Source organism: Saccopteryx leptura, chromosome 4, assembly GCF_036850995.1.
Source record: "Saccopteryx leptura isolate mSacLep1 chromosome 4, mSacLep1_pri_phased_curated, whole genome shotgun sequence".
Lineage (NCBI taxonomy): Eukaryota > Metazoa > Chordata > Mammalia > Chiroptera > Emballonuridae > Saccopteryx > Saccopteryx leptura.
The window spans coordinates 12,994,854-13,000,384 of NC_089506.1; the positions used below are offsets into that span (position 1 = coordinate 12,994,854).

The window sequence follows — 5,531 nt, forward strand, 5'->3', positions numbered from 1 at the left end:
CCCAGCTTTAGCATTTTTATAATTTCCTCCGCGTGATGAGGCAATTTGCCAACTCTGCATCGGCCGGGCCGCTTGTGCTCACGTGGTGACCTTTCGGTTCAACACGGTAAAGCAGTGTGATCTTTGCGAAGACATTCCCAGTGACCTTTAGGGACACAGATGTAAGTTAACAGGGTGTGGTGCCACCTGTGCTGATAACGAGACAGAAGTGGCTGAGAGGGCGAAGAGATACTTCTCTGCTAGCGACGTTTGTGTGGCCAGCGGCGGTGCCAGCCGTGTTGGCACCTCTCTCCTCCGCCCAGTTGCTGGTGTTACCGATCCTGATTTCATAAATGTTAACACCCGGGAAAAAAAAGAAAGTGAATCATCAATCGGAGGAAATCTGGCAGTTTTCAGAAATCACAGACCTTGAGAACCCGACTTAGCCAGCAGAGCAGGGGGCAGGTCCACCAGCTAGAAAGTTGCGTCCGTCTCTGCCCTCCCTGCCAGCCCGACTCCCTCAGCCAGCAGCAACTCTGGAGGTAACAGAGCTCAAGTCCCAGCCTGGAGGGAAAACCAACCTGAAAAGGAACAAGAAGACCACGGTTATGCTTAAATTTCCTGCCTGAACGACCATTGGGTTCGTTTCTTCTAGATTAGACGTCATTTCCTGAAGGCTCCTAAGCCTATGTGTGTATGCTCAGGGCAAGGACATCAAGGGTCCCTTTTCTAGGGCCTTGGACTTCATTTAAATCAGTATGAACACAAAGCCATTGCGAAACACGTGTGTGGTTATTATCCTTGCTTTAGGTCTTTTTTGTTTCTTTCTTTTTAATAAAGTGATAAAGCAAACCACCTTTTCATCGTGGGTGCGAGTTCTCACACAGCAAAGCTCCTCCCATCCTGTTTTGTCCTGCTGGTTTTCTGACAAGATTCCCAGCTTTATCAGAAAGCATAAGACCCTTGGGCCTGGAAACGGGGGACATGCACCTACACAGGAAGGCAGAGCCAAGCCAGGCCAAGATGCACGTGTCTGCAAGGAATTTGTGCGACGCCCTGGAAGAAAAAGTCCCCTCGTGGGGACTCAGTGCCCGGCTCAGTCAGAGCCTGCCCCAGGGCGAAGTGGATGAGCCCAGCCTGTGTCTCTGCAGCCACTGCTCCAGCGGGTGCACACAGACCCACGGAGCCGGCCGGCCGGAGGACCAGCGAACAGGAACCCAGCCTCCTGTCCCGCACCTTCCTTCTTCACTCCTGGGCTGGACGGAGAGGGCAGCATCTCTGCTGGGGCAGCTACAAACATTTCCCTCTCGTTTCTGACCATGGACTCCTCCGCTTTGCCCCACCTCCTTCATCACGCAAGCTTTCAGCTCTATCTCACTAATTTGGGTTGATTTATGGGAGGAAAAGGCCTCATTTTTTGTTCCCGACCGTCTCTGCATGGCACTCTGGGAGGACTGGACTGGCAGGATGTGGGTGGAGCATCCTGCCAGAGCCAGGGGCCCAGCACTGGGCCACTGCAATTGCAAACAAAAAGAATTCATTTAGAAGAACAGAGCTCTGATCTAAGTAAAAAGTCATCGCTGCCCCCCCTTCCCCCTCCCCCGCTAGGTTTATGTAAACGCGTCTTCTGCAGCTGCTTACATTAACTAGCATAATCTTCTTAACATAACAACTAGCTTTTGGGGTAGACGCTGATACTTTTTTTTAGCAGCAGATTTTGTCCACAGGTTTTCTTGTGGTCAATGATATCACCGCCATTCTTTTGCTGGATAATAAATGTCTACAAACATTTTGTGCAATTTACATCTTCACCATCCACTTCCTTGAGAACCAAAAAGATAGCAATACATTTTTTCATTAAGCATGCATGTAAAAAAAACAAACCAACCACCACATTGTGAAAATAAATCGTGGTGGGTTTAGACCGCAGGACACGAGACAACCACAGCAGCGAGAGCACGCAGGGTACTTGGTACACGCTCTACGGCAGACGTGAAGGCTCTGCTCCGGCTTTCTGCCCGTAGTTCAAGTTCAGCCCGCTAACCTATCTTCTCCCACGTTTCCTGCTGACCTGGTCACATGGCAGTATGACGGCGTTGCTTCTGTCCCAGGCCAGGGCACAAGAGACTTGCAGGCATTGGCTATTCCTGGGCACATGTGTCTGAAAACGCATTTTACTGTAAGCATCCCACACGCTGTCCTTAAAAAGGAGGTGATTGTTACGCTGTGTCTGGAAAGGGTCAGGGATGCAGGTGAAAGTGAGAACTGTTTTCGCAGCACGGCACATGCGCCTCATACTGTGACCATGAGACCACGGTGTAAATACAGTAAGACCAGAGATTTACCAAACTCATTTAGGTTAATGTGACCATTAACGTGAATAGATGACCAATTTTTCAAAATGATCCATGTTCATTATAATTGAAGAGAAGACATGAGGGCAAAGTATGGAACAGACACATGCATATGTTCTACCTTATTTATTAAATTATTTAAAATACATATCTCTACTTTCTTTCCATTGGACTTGTCCCACTGAGTGTGGTGTTCAAGTTCCCGGTTACAAATGTGTTTCTATCTGCTTCTATTTTCATCTCACGTAATTTCTGCTGTATATTGGTGGTTACTGTATTATTTGGTACACAAATGTCTATGATTTATCTTCATTGTGAATTGTCGTTCCCAGCCTGATACAGTACACATTTTGACTCATTAACAGCTCTTTGGCCTGAACTCACTTTGCTTAATATAAGAATCACGCCTGACCAGGCGGTGGCGCAGTGGATAGAGCATCAGACTGGGATGCGGAGGACCCAGGTTCGAGACCCCAAGGTTGCCAGCTTGAGCAAGGGCTCATTTGGTTTGAGCAGAGCTCACCAGCTTGGACCTAAGGTCGCTGGCTCAAGCAAGGGGTTACTTGGTCTGCTGAAGGCCCACAGTCAAGGCACATATGAGAAAGCAATCAATGAACTAAGGTGTCGCAACGAAAAACTAATGATTGATGCTTCTCATCTCTCTCCATTCCTGTCTGTCTGTCCGTATCTATCCCTCTCTCTGACTCTCTCTCTGTTTCTTTAAATTTAAAAAAAAAAAAAGAACTACTGCCTGCCTTCTTATTGTTTTTACTTTTCTGGTATATCTTTGCCCATTTCTTTGTTTTTGGTCTCTTGAAACGCTGTGTCTGAGGTGTGTCTATGAAATATAACATAGGGTTAGGTTTTGCCTGGTGAGCCAATTTGAGAATGAGCTCATCTGTCACTATAACAAAGAAGAGAATAAACCAGTAAAGTCTGTTCCGTGTATTGATATGACTCATATGTTTAGTCTCAAGACTGTCACATTACTTTATGTTCTAATTATTGTTATATTTAATGTATTACTTTATTTGGCATGTTGTTTTTGCTGTTCATTTTTTTCATGCCTTTTGTCATTTCAGAATGTTTATATGTTTGTTCCAGTGGTTGTCTCTGTACTCATTTCATTTAGAGCGTCCTTAATCTCCCTTTTTTTCTTACTAAACCTTTACTGTCTTATCTGTTCATTTCCATTCTCCTTCACCTGTCATCTATGCAGTGGTCACCGTCGCTGTTCTACCCTCTTGCTCCTCTCCCTTGCCTTCTCTGTTTTGGTTGTGTGATTTTTACTTCCTCAGAACACATAGCATATAGACACTATACTTCAATCTATATCCTCACCCTTGTCTAAGCCTTAGCTATATGATTAATATGTAATTGTATTACTATATATTATATTTATAAACTGCGTTTATATATTACATATAAATGTATTTCATATTTATCTATAAGTAGATAACATAATTTTATATAATTATATAACACATGATATATAAATAATATAACACTCAATATAATGTAATAATATATTAGAGAAGTGTTACATCATAAAACACACTTCTGCTGCCAGTCTTTTTGCTGAAGTTTTCCACTCACCACTTGGTTAGACAAAGTGCATCCCCTGGAAGAGTCCACAGTATATGTGTCCATTAGCCCCTGAGCTGCTGCCTGTGGAAACCGTTTTCTTTAACCTTGATACTTGAAGGACAGCTTGGCTGGAGAGAAAAATCCTTGCCTTCCATTCTTGTTCTTAAGCCTCTTCAGAATGCTGCCTCATTGTCGCCTGGCTTTCTAACTTGCCCATGACAACTCTGGCGCTCATTTAATATTCTTACTCTCGCAAGCCCTGTAGTGCATTATTATTACATCGTGGCCCCAAACAGATAGGTCTGTGCCCAAATCCCTGGAACATGTGCATGTCCCCTTATTTGTAAAAAGGGACTTTACAGATATAATTAAGACTATTGACACTAGATCATCATGGATTATCCAGATGGTCCATAAATTCAATGACAAGTGTTCATTTAAGAGAAAGATACAGGGGGGTAGATTTGAGACAGATCGTGAAATAATTACAAGGACCGAGGAGGAGCCCACCTGAAGACAGAGGCAGAGACTGGAGTTATGTTGTCACCACGGAAGGAACACCTGATGTTACCAGAAACTAAAGAGACAAGGAAGGATTCTACCTTGGTGCCTTCGGAGGAGAAGGCCCTGCTGACATCTTGGTTTTGGACTTCTGGCCTCCAGAGCTGTAAAAAATTATTATGATTTGTTTTAAGCTATCAAGTGTGTAGTAAACTGTTAACAGCAGACCTAGGAAATTAATATAGGCCCTGAGGATTGTGTGTGTCTGTCTGTCTTTAAAACCTCACGATTTATAAGAAAAATGTCTCAATATTGTTTTTTTTATAGATAAAATTTCCTAGCTATACAGTTGGTTTTATCAATACATAGATTTGCATTTTCTCTATATTTCTGGAGAGTTTTCTGGAGAACTGAACCCAAGTTTATCTGCTGTCAAAAATCCAATCTCTTTCAGGTACAGTGGAGGCTATAGGAAGAATGTTCCGTTCTCTGTCGTCACCTTGGATGCTTTACTTCCTCCGGGCGTTCCTGGGGAAGCGTGGTTTCCTCAAGGTTCAGCATGTCGTGACTAGGCGCTCTGTACCCATTCCAACCTCCTTCGAGTGTGCCTTCCTCTGCTACAGAGACAGGAAGTCTGCCAGCGTCGCTCCTAGGCTTTCTAGCAGCTGGGCTTCTAACTAGTTACACGCGCTGGCATGAGATCGGAAGTCAGACCCGAAACAAAAGCCACATTCCCACTGATTGGGCCACTGGCGATCGTGATTGTGGAGACTTTGGGAACTTCTAAAGCTGTGTGCGAATGTCTGGTCACTGATTTAATGGGTGTCGAGAGATAGGGTGGGGGAGACAGGGACGTCCTATCTCAGATTTCAGCCCAAGCAGCGTGTTCTCATGGTCAGTACTTCAGTGACAGCCTCCCGATGTCCGACCCTCACGGTGGGGGCGAGGTGGGAGCAGCCTCATCACGTCGGCTCAACGTTGCAAACACTGGTGTCTCTGTCTTCAGTGCCTCCGCTTAAAATAGCTCGTGTGGTGTCTGTTTCCTGCAACTGAACCCTGCTGATACATGCAGTGTTCCTCCTCCCCACTAACCACCGGCCGCTGCATCTG

At 45.1% G+C, this 5,531-nt stretch overlaps 1 long non-coding RNA gene across 1 annotated transcript; it reads right to left on the bottom strand.

Annotated features, from left to right (window-relative positions):
- Window positions 1-444: 444 nt before the first annotated feature.
- Window positions 445-5,531, bottom strand: LOC136404066 (uncharacterized). The gene is made up of 3 exons (XR_010751222.1): window positions 4,921-5,531; window positions 4,523-4,585; window positions 445-560 (listed from the first exon to the last, which is right to left on the bottom strand). It is a non-coding gene; the product is annotated as an uncharacterized lncRNA (long non-coding RNA).